Here is a 10,435-nt window from a genome sequence, read left to right on the forward strand (position 1 = left end):
TGGCTTTCACCATATGTTTAAGTAACCATTGAACCTTGATGGATGCTTCTGTCTTGATTTTTTTTTTTGGTACCATTGGCTATAGGTATGACTGTGACTAAGCCAAATCACATAGGGAAACTCTCAGCCAAGTTGAGTTGTTTCTTGGCCAGTATATTGTCATTGAATGCTCTGGAGGATGTAGTGATTTTAATTTGGTCACTGCCATTGCTAAAGGCATAACAAGGAAGGTGAAGTTCCAGTCATTTTTTTATGTAATATTCAACAAATGAACCTGTGGGATGATACCAGTTTATTAATGACTTTGTATGCCTTGTTCATAGGAGTTTATAGATGGGGCAATCGTGGCATTTTAAAACTGTAATGCAGCACCAGTGACTGGGTATGTTGCACTCTTGTCTCTCAAAGTTGTGAATGCAAGTTCCACTCTGGGGACTTGAGCATAAAATCTAAGATGACGCTTCAGTGCAGCACTGAGGGAGTTTGTGTGTCCTTGCTGTGTGCAAATTAACTGTTGCATTTCCAACATTATGATGGTGACTATCCTTCAGAAGTACTTCAGTGGCTATAAAGTGATTTGGGAAGTCCTGAAAGATGCTATATACATGCAAATTCTTCATGAGATCCTTCTTGAAAATAACAAATCTATTGGTATGTGCAAATTTTTTTTAAAAGTCCTGTATAAATGCAAGGTTAGAGATATATGAACTACATAATTGGTTTTACATTGAAGTAAAATAGCAATCACGTACAGGTCACCATTTGAGTGCAACACATGGGCAATGTATTGAAGTGTAAAAATATAATCCGCTTTTGCACTGAGATGTTTGAATCACTGAGCTTGTTTATGATCAAGATCCTAATTCCTCTGGTTTTACATCACTACAGATAATGCAGTACTGTTTATTTAATGTGAGAGTTTTCAGCAAGCTTTGTTATAAAGCAAGGATTCCCATTGGTGAACAAAGTGGTCAGTTAAATGCCAGTAATGCAAGTGTATTGCCATCTTTACGATGACATTTGGTAAGAGTTTTTAAAGAACAAACTTCATATAACGGATTTGGAAAGATACTCCAGTTTCTCATTAATTTATTACAAGTCTGTTTAGTGTTACTAAGCAGATGAGGTAGGAACTTAACGAATCATACACGGAGCACTTTGAGGCCAGTCTGAGAAGTTTCATTACTTTGGTATCTGAGAGCCAAAGACTTCATCATTAAGTGCATGATTGATCATTTATGCAACCTTAGCATCATTCTTCAAGTATCTCTCTCAATTGTGCATTTTGCTTTCTATTCTAGGATCCAGCGAGAGCAACTGGCTGCCATCTTCATGTTAATGAAAGAAAAGAAGGAAACTTTTGGTGACATGTCAGAAAAAGACATGGAAGAACAGCTCAAACTTTATTCTCTTTAGATTACATCTGTTTATTCTTTGAAGGCTATTTAATGTACGGCTACCATTGCCAAGGCAAGATCAGGTTCATGTTACTTTAATTTACGGTAAATAGTGTTTTAGATATATTAACCATTATGCTTAGTTGCAAATGTCCTTTTTATTTTAAACATTATTTTCCATTTAAAAAAAAAAGCAAGTGTTTCCAAAACATAACCAAAGACCTCTTAATGATGCATGTTTAAATTTACAGCCCATTTATCCAATGTGTGTATGCCGGCGCAGGATAAAGTGAAATCATCCTCCTGTATTCCTGCAGTCATTTTTATTTCCATACTGTATAGATTATAACTATTTTATAGAGTCTTGACAACCTAGGTATCTCTATGAATGGGTGCCAGTACACACAACTATCATTTTCTTTTACAGTTCCCAGTCAATATCTTGGGGTAGATCATAGTGCAATTAGAGTTATGAAAGAAAATTCTTGGTGAGCCTGCACCTGATATTTATTCACTGCATTTACTGAAGTGTTTGGACTTGGCTAGTTGATCTCCCATCATGTAGCTCGCAGTCTGGGAGTCTGCTGTTTACGTTGGTCCCAATGCCTCAATGGTTCTTCCATTACTGTAATGATTAGTGAATGACGCAAGCCAAAATTTTCCAAACCTCTCTCTAACAGTGAAAGATTCAGGCCTCCTAGATGAGATGTTTGTAATACCACTTCCCTGCCACCTTCAAAACCTGCATAAGTTGCAAACAACCTTGTTCTTTCCTGCCAAAACCACCACCTAAGTTTATAATATAAAATGTTTAGACACTGAACAATTTCTTAATCTATTTAAAAACACTTGTGTTATTCATCCCTTTAATTATAGAATTATGGGTTGGTTACAGCTCAGAAGGAGGCCATTCAGACTATTGTGACCATGCCAGGTGTCTGCAAGAGCAACTCAGCTAATCCCTCTGCCCCGCACTGTCCCCATAGCCCTGCAAATTTTTTATCTAGCTGCTTATCCAATCCCCTTTTGAAAGCTCGATTTTGTATCTGCCTCCAGCACACTCGGTGCATTCCAGATCCAAGCCAACTTGTTGCATAGTAAAGTTTTTCCTCATATCACCATTGGTTCTTTTGCTAACCACCTCAAATTGGTGTCCCCTGGTTTTCAACCCTTCTGCTAATGGGAACAATTTCTCTCTGTCTAGCTTCTGTCGAATCTCCTGTCAACCTTCTCTTTAAAGACAACAGTCCCAACTTCGCCAATCTATCCACCTAACTGAATTCCCTCATCATAGTTTTGACAGTGAATATCAATCAATCTTTCTCTAGCGAAGTAGAAATCGCATCGCTTTTGCCATTGTTTCTTGTGACACTTAATTATAAACAAAATCTAAGAAATTTGAACCTTCAAGTAAGCATTAGTCCATTGTAGTGGATGAAGCATTTTCATTAATGAATACTGCTTGTATTTAGAAACTGTCAAAGACCCAAATTCCAAGTGAGATTTTGTTGCTTGTTGGTACTTTTTAAAGGCCTGGAATTTTTTGAAATTTTGTGCAGTCATAAATTAAAAAAATAAAATGTACTGTTCAATTTAATTGCCTTCGTGTGGGCTGGTGCTGAAGCCAAGAGACAAACCTGTGCTTGGGGACTTTGTCTTCATTGTGTCTCCCTTCTAATTTTCTTTAATGTGGAACTGGTGGAATTTTATTTTAAAATACTGCAAAGCAATACTTATTTTTACATATCAGATCTAACTAATTTCATTTAAATGTAACTTCAAATGGCTATTAAAAAGGATTAAAAAAAATCTATTTTGGAGTAAAAACAGAAAATGCTGGAATATTCAGGTCTGGCAGCATCTGTGGAAAGAAATGTCAATGTTTCTGGTCGATGACCTTTCGTCAGAACTGGAAAAAGTTTGAGATGTAACTGGTTTTAAGCAAATAGACAGGAATGGGGGAGGGGGAGCTAACAAATGACAAGTCTGCGATTAGGGCGGAAGGCAGGCAAGATTAAATGACAAAGGGATGACGGTGCAAAGGGACAAATGGATGGGTTGAAAAGAGGTGTAAACGGAAATAACAGAATAATTCCCAACTGCTATCCGAAAAAATGGGGACAGAGGTTATAATATGAAACTGTTGAACTCTGTGTTGAGTCCGGAAGGCTGTAAAATGCCAAATTGAAAGATGAGGTGCTGTTCCTCGAGCTTGCATTTGAGATTCATTGCCACAGTTTAGGAGGCAGAGGACAGAGGGGTCAAAACGCGAGTGGAACAGATAATTAAAAAGATGTGATCAGAAACTCTGGGTCGTGCTTGCAGACTCAGCAGAGGTATTCCACAAAGGGATCACTATTTATGTTTGGTCTCTCCATTGTGGAAGAGACTGCAGCGTGAGCAGCAACTACAGTATACTAAGTTGAAAGAAGTATAAGTAAATCATTGCAGTACCTGGAAGGGGTGTTTGCAGTCCTAGACGGTGAGAAGGTAAAAGGACTGCTGTTGCATTTCCTGTGCTTCGCTTTCCCAAGGCACCTTCCCCTGTAAGGGGGTGTTGAGGGTGATTGAGGAGTGGACCAGGGTGTCATGGGGGGTGGGGGAAGGGTCCCTTTGGAATGCTGGGAGGCGAGGGGAAGGTGTCTTTGGCGGCATCATGCTGGAGGTGGCAAAAATGGTGTAGGATGATGCATTGAAAGTGGAGGCTGAGTGACAAACAGATGCGGGACGAAATGTTTGACAGCATAAATAAATTAATCTGTTCAATTGCTTTTTTGTAAGAATTATAAGCTTTATTTGTAGACTTTGTTGCAAATTGTGGTATTACATTGATAGATACTGAAGAAATGTTCACATGTTCTGTGGGAAATAATTAAAACTGGTAGTTTGAAAGATGAAATGTGTATATAGATGAAACTTGTTCTTGTGAATTTTAATTCTGATAGTGTAATGATTATATGTCTCTGATAGGTAAGTGAATAACCAATGTTTATTGACAATGGGATTAGAAGTAGAATTGAGCTTTAAAAGAAAGTTTGGTACAATTTGTGTAATATGCATTTTTTAACAGTACTCTATTGAAAGTTGAAATTAACTCATTTCTGTTTTGTAACTATTTTCTGAATGATTTTTGGCTGATTTCTCCCTATCTCCTCTTCAAACAGTAGGGTGGGGAGGTGAATAGTCTGCAGCACACACTTCAGGGTAAGCAGCTTCATAGCCACCTCATAGGGTCCAATATCCAGGGTGAGATTGGAGGCCTGCCTGAGAGCCAGCAAAAATCATATGGAGTTGAGACTGAAATTTGATCCAACGTAGGATTACAATTTAACTGCTGGAGTTCCAAACCATTCATTCTTTGCTGCTTTTGAACTCTCATTCATTGTGGAGGTGAAAAAGATGGTCAGTTTAAATGGTAATTAATAATCACAGATAATCTTAAGATAGACACACAAGCATAACATGATGGCAAAAGGGAAAAATAATTCTGGAATTAGGGATTTGTAACCAACTTAAATGTCATAGGTAGTAATTTGAAGTGTTACTATTGCATTAAAATTACTGTGGAGTTTATATTCATGAATCAGCAATAGATAGATATATGGAAAGAATGTCTACCAATAAGTAGTTCTATTGATGAAACTTACATTTGCAAATTAAATCCAGAAATTTAATAAATTGTGCAAAACTGTCATTATCTTTTATAATTTCATTGAGAGCAGCAAAGAGTTTAAGGCAAACATCATCCACCCTCAGCGCAGGCTGAGAGTTATCTATTGGACTTCGACTGATTAAGATAATTTCAGGTCATGACTCTGTTTTTCATCTTGTACTCTGAAAAGAGAAAGGAAATTTCTGTATTATAAATAACTTGTACAATTTATTTCCCAATTAATGCAAATCCCCCCCCACCTGCCCGGCCAAGACTGAGGCACACATTATTTTGCCACATCATTAAAACTTAAAATTGCAAGTCTCTGACTGGAAAGACATTTGCATAGTAACAGACTGTGTTGGAACAAGGGACAAAGGACTCTGCCCTGACCTATTTAGCCAACAATGGACTTTTGATTACCAGACATTGAAGGTGGTGGGGGGGGGGGGGGGAGAGCTAGCATTCCAGGTTGACTGCTAAGGTAGTAGAATCCACAAATGCAGAAGTAGTAGTCAGACCCATTTTAGTCACATGACTAGCTGGCTGCTGGAATTTGAACTTCTAAAAAGCATTTGACTCTCGAGGCTCCTGGTTTGAGAAGACGTCTCTCCTGTCTGCTCTCATCTCATTTCTCACCAGCTTTGGAATCCATTGAAAACACATGAACCTCAGAGAAGTCTCCTGCGTGAACAAGGTTTAAGAAGAACACTGGGCCCTGACAAACAGCAAGACTACCTACAATCAAGTGGGCTCGAAGCATAGTAAACCAGAAACTCTTCTGATATTGCTTCAAACCCCTCTCTACTATATTCTCTTCCGTCCCTATTTGCATGTGTATATCGCATGTGTATGCTAGTGTGGGCGTGTTGTATATCTGTAGGTGTTAACTGTATTTTAGTTGAAGTTTATTAAAACATAATGTTTCTCATTTAAACCTGAAAAGCTGGTGTGTTGGGTTCTTTGCCTTATAATTGGAAAGCTGTGAACAAGTATTCACAAAAGGAGGAGCTCAAAACACTCTTTAAAAATAAAACCTTGTTACAATAAGAACAGGTAAAGACAGCAAAAGAACCTGAGACACATTTTTCACCTGGTCTGAAAATAGTCCTCCTTTGTTCCGTAATCTTCAACTTAAAAGTTGGGTAACCCATGATTTTTATTTCTCTGCAATTCCTATTAATTTTCATCCATGGTTGTTGGCTTCCATGAAAAGCACTGCCATATACATTGTGCCAGGCTCTCCTCTTCCTTTTCCTCACCTTTAACAAACTGCTTAGCTACCTTGAGATAGTCCATGAACTGTGATTGTTATACTGGAGGCAGCACAGCACTACATTGCTGAGCTACTAGGTTACAGTGAGATGCTAGAGTAGTTCAGTAGAGGCAGAGTAACCATGTCTGAATTTAATTGATCCGAAGTCCTGGTACCTGAGAGCTGACAGAAGGCCAGAAAATTGGACTGGCAGAGAGACTGATGATAGTAAACATCTAGGTGTTGGATTTCTGATTTTTTTTTTTTTATAATGACGCACAATCTGGGAGAACTGAAAAAATCTTGGTATTGGTCTATGATTTTCATGATGAATTTATCCCCATAGCGGCGTTCATTTAGAACAAAACATTTAGCATATTGTCATGCTTGCAAGGAGTCGTGCTGAAATGAACAAGGAACTGGAGGAATTGTGAAATAAAAGTCAACTGTTGAACTGAACCACAAGAAAATGGGCATATTATACCCAAGACAAAATGGAGTAGAGGTCAGGTGACACCTCCTGTACTGTCAATAAGCATATCCGTCTGAGGATGAAACTCGTCTAAATTAGCTCTGGGGAGAAACTACTGAAAGCAGCCCATTCTATATTTATGACTCCTATCTACAGCAATGAACAAAGGTTCTGTCAACAGACTGACTCCACAACCCAAACCAGATAAATAGGTGTGAAGTAGCACCATTGTAACAGAATGGCCCCCATCCAGATGCTAACAGATAGCAATGGTTTCTATATCCTGGACCATTGTGTGGTCACACCAGGGGAGACAGCCCTTTGTCATCTGCCAGACCCTCAAATATGATGAATTTTTACCTCTGGAGAGAGGGGAGATCAACAGAAGACAATAGAAAGCCAGTTCCAGCCAGAGGCTGAGATACAGTCCAGCTAAGCTGAAGAACCCTGCTGAATAACAACTTGAATGACCACTACAGCAGAAAAATTGCAAGGTGACAGACTCTCCATCTGTGTGAGTAAACCAAATTCACACCACCAACTTTAGGCTGAGTTTTAACCCACAGAAGTCGACAACACTGCAGCAACTTCAAGACGAGGAACATTCAGGCCTGCAACACAATTATAAAGTTTCCTCCCAAAAGAAGCTGAAGGTTCTTAAGCAATGGACTATTGTATCGTAATTTGGACCTTAATTGCATCCTACCCTTTTCTCTCTATTCTTGTGGGTGCATGTGTGTGTGAATGCGTGTGTGGGTGAGGTTATGACCATTTTGGGAAATCGTTTATAAATAAGTTATCTATCTATTTTTAAAGGAAACGTCTTGTTTGTTTATTTGACCCTAAAAACACTTGGGGATTAACGCACCATTTTTAACAAAACACTGTTTGCAGTCAGTTGGGAGGTTAAAAGTGAAAGCCACCCACACCACTTACAACCTGTCTAACAATAGAGTAGTGGAACAACACTTGATCTGGTTGCTCTGCCTCTCCTAAAACTTAGCCAAGTAGTTATTGTATTTGCTCCATTATAACAGTCAAGGAATGACATTGAAACTTCTTTATATACATCTACAACTGTAATTCTATACTTCTCTGTGAACTAAGTAGTAAATAGATTTTACATCCATAGTAAATATTCATTTGGTGGGTATATTGGGCTGTGCACACTAACTGCTCTAGTTTCTTCCAAAACGTGGAATGTTGCTGTCCATCGAGAGATATTGTGCATGTTCCTGTTACAAGTGCTTCCATTTTTTTATAAATTTTTTTGAGGACTTGGGTTTTAAAACTGAGGAGGATTCCATAGATACTAGAACTTTGTCTTTTTTTAAAAAGAGTTCATCAGAAGTTCTTTTGGACTTGGCTTGTAAACAACAATTACTGGAAGAATCAAGGCATGCTAAAAACAAGCCCTTACTGAAAGTCACCTGTCTTCATATAATTACCCAACAGGGATTTTTTGACTTGGGGAAAGATGTTTACAAAGAAGCGACAGGTTGAGATTTATAGGGATCAGGAGGCTTGACTCTTGTGACATATAAAAACAAGAAATGCTGGAACCACTCAGCAGGTCTGGCAGCATCTGTGGAAAGAAAAGCAGAGTTAAGGTTTCGGGTCAGTGACCCTTCTTCGGAACTGGCAAATATTAGAAATGTCAAAGGTTATAAGCAAGTGAGCCGGGGGTGGGGCAAGAGATAACAAAGGAGAAGGTGTAGATTGGACAAGGCCACATAGCTGACCAAGAGATCATGGAGCAAAGGCAAACAATATGTTAATGGTGTGTTGAAAGACAAAGCATTAGTACAGATGGGGTGTTAACAGACTGAAAATTGAACAGCCGCAAGTACAAACATGAAAAAAAAAGTGGGTAAGCAAACTGAACAAACTACAATGAAATGAAATAAACAGGAGAAAAAAATTGTAAAAAATGTAAAAAAAAAAAATAAAAATAAAAAAAATAACTAAAAATAAAAGTAAAATGGGGGGCCTGTCTGCTCTGAAATTATTGAACTCAACGTTCAATCCAGCAGGCTGTAGTGTGCCTAATCGGAACATGAGATGCTGTTCCTCGAGCTTGCGTTGATGTTCAGTGGAACACTGCAGCAAGCCCAAGATAGAGATGTGAGCATGAGAGCAGGGGGGAGTGTTGAAATGGCAAGCAACCGGAAGCTCAGGGTCCTGCTTGCGGACTGAGCGGAGGTGTTCCGCAAAGCGGTCACCCAGTCTGCAATGTGGTCTCCTCTACATTGGGGAGACCGCATTGCGAGCAGTGAATACAGTATACTACATTGAAAGAAGTACAAGTAAATCACTGCTTCATCTGAAAGGAGTGTTTGGGGCCTGGGGTCGTGTGGAGAGAGGAGGTAAATGGGCAGGTATTACACCTCCTGCGATTGCAGGGGAAGGTGCCATGGGACGGGGATAAGGTGGTGGGGGTAATGGAGGAGTGGACCAGGGTGTCGCGGAGGGAACGATCCCTTCGGAATGCTGACGGGAAGGGAGGGGAAGATGCGTTTGGTCGTGGCATCACGCTGGAGGTGGCGGAAATGGAGGATGATCCTTTGGATATGGAGGCTGATGGGGTCGAAAGCGAGGACAAGGGGATCCCTGTCACGGTTCTGGGAGGGAGGGGATGGGGTGAGGGTCGAGGTGTGGGAAATGGGCCGGACACGGTTGAGGGCCCTGTCAACAACAGTGGGGCGGCGGGGGGGGGGGGGGGGAATCCTCGGTTGAGGAAAAAGGAGGTCATATCAGAGTCCTGTGACATTGTTTTTGGTTTTGCTTTGGACAGTGAGTTGGTGATATGGACAGTGTTAAAAAGACATTTGGAGAAAACTTGCCAAGAGAGCAAACCCCAACTCCGTCTGTTCCAGCTCTTTGAAAAGCCTGCCAGTTTGCATCTCTGAGAAGTTCAGAGAAGCAAGTGTAAGAAACTGCCTGAAGCCCCTGTTGCTACATTTTTCCTGGAAAGCCTGCCCAAACTGATCTTCAACATCGCCAGAAAAGAACTGTTCTAGGAAGATCCCAGTGACAGCCATCTACGTGTGTCTGTGTCCTAAGGTCAATAGGGAACGTTTATATTGCAGTCTGTGTTTATGCCGTGCTTTGTTACTGGTTAAGGCGTGTTCTATAATTTATGTTTTTGTTTATTAAAGAAACCTGGTTGGTGTCTTTTATTCTGGGATAAAAATAGAGTCTATGATCGACCGTATCGGTATCTGGGAAAAAATGTAAATATATGTTGTGACCTGTGGAGACGTGGAACTGGAAAACGGTGCACTCCTCCCACCTTGGTCATAACACTGTATCCAAGCAATCAGTTCAATGATGCTGGAACATCACATTATGTGGCTAGTGTGACCTAGTCAGGGTGAGTAATGGGAAGAACATCAGTAACTATGCAGTCATTAGTCCAGGATGTGTGTCATTCTAACTATCACTGAGTCCCACCTCAACTCAATTCCTACAGGTGGTATTAGCACTAAGCAAAAATATCTAGTCTTTTTTTAAAAAAAAAAACCCCACAAAACATCAATAAAAAGCAAGCAAGGGATTACTAGTTGAGAGTATATCATTGTTATTTAATGCAAGTACATGTAATTTTCACATAATCTAGTCAAAATGTCCCTGTTTGTCTTTTGTCAGTTCTCTGAAAG

The sequence above is a fragment of the Heterodontus francisci genome, chromosome 26 (genome assembly GCF_036365525.1).
Source record: "Heterodontus francisci isolate sHetFra1 chromosome 26, sHetFra1.hap1, whole genome shotgun sequence".
Taxonomy (NCBI): Eukaryota; Metazoa; Chordata; class Chondrichthyes; order Heterodontiformes; family Heterodontidae; genus Heterodontus; species Heterodontus francisci.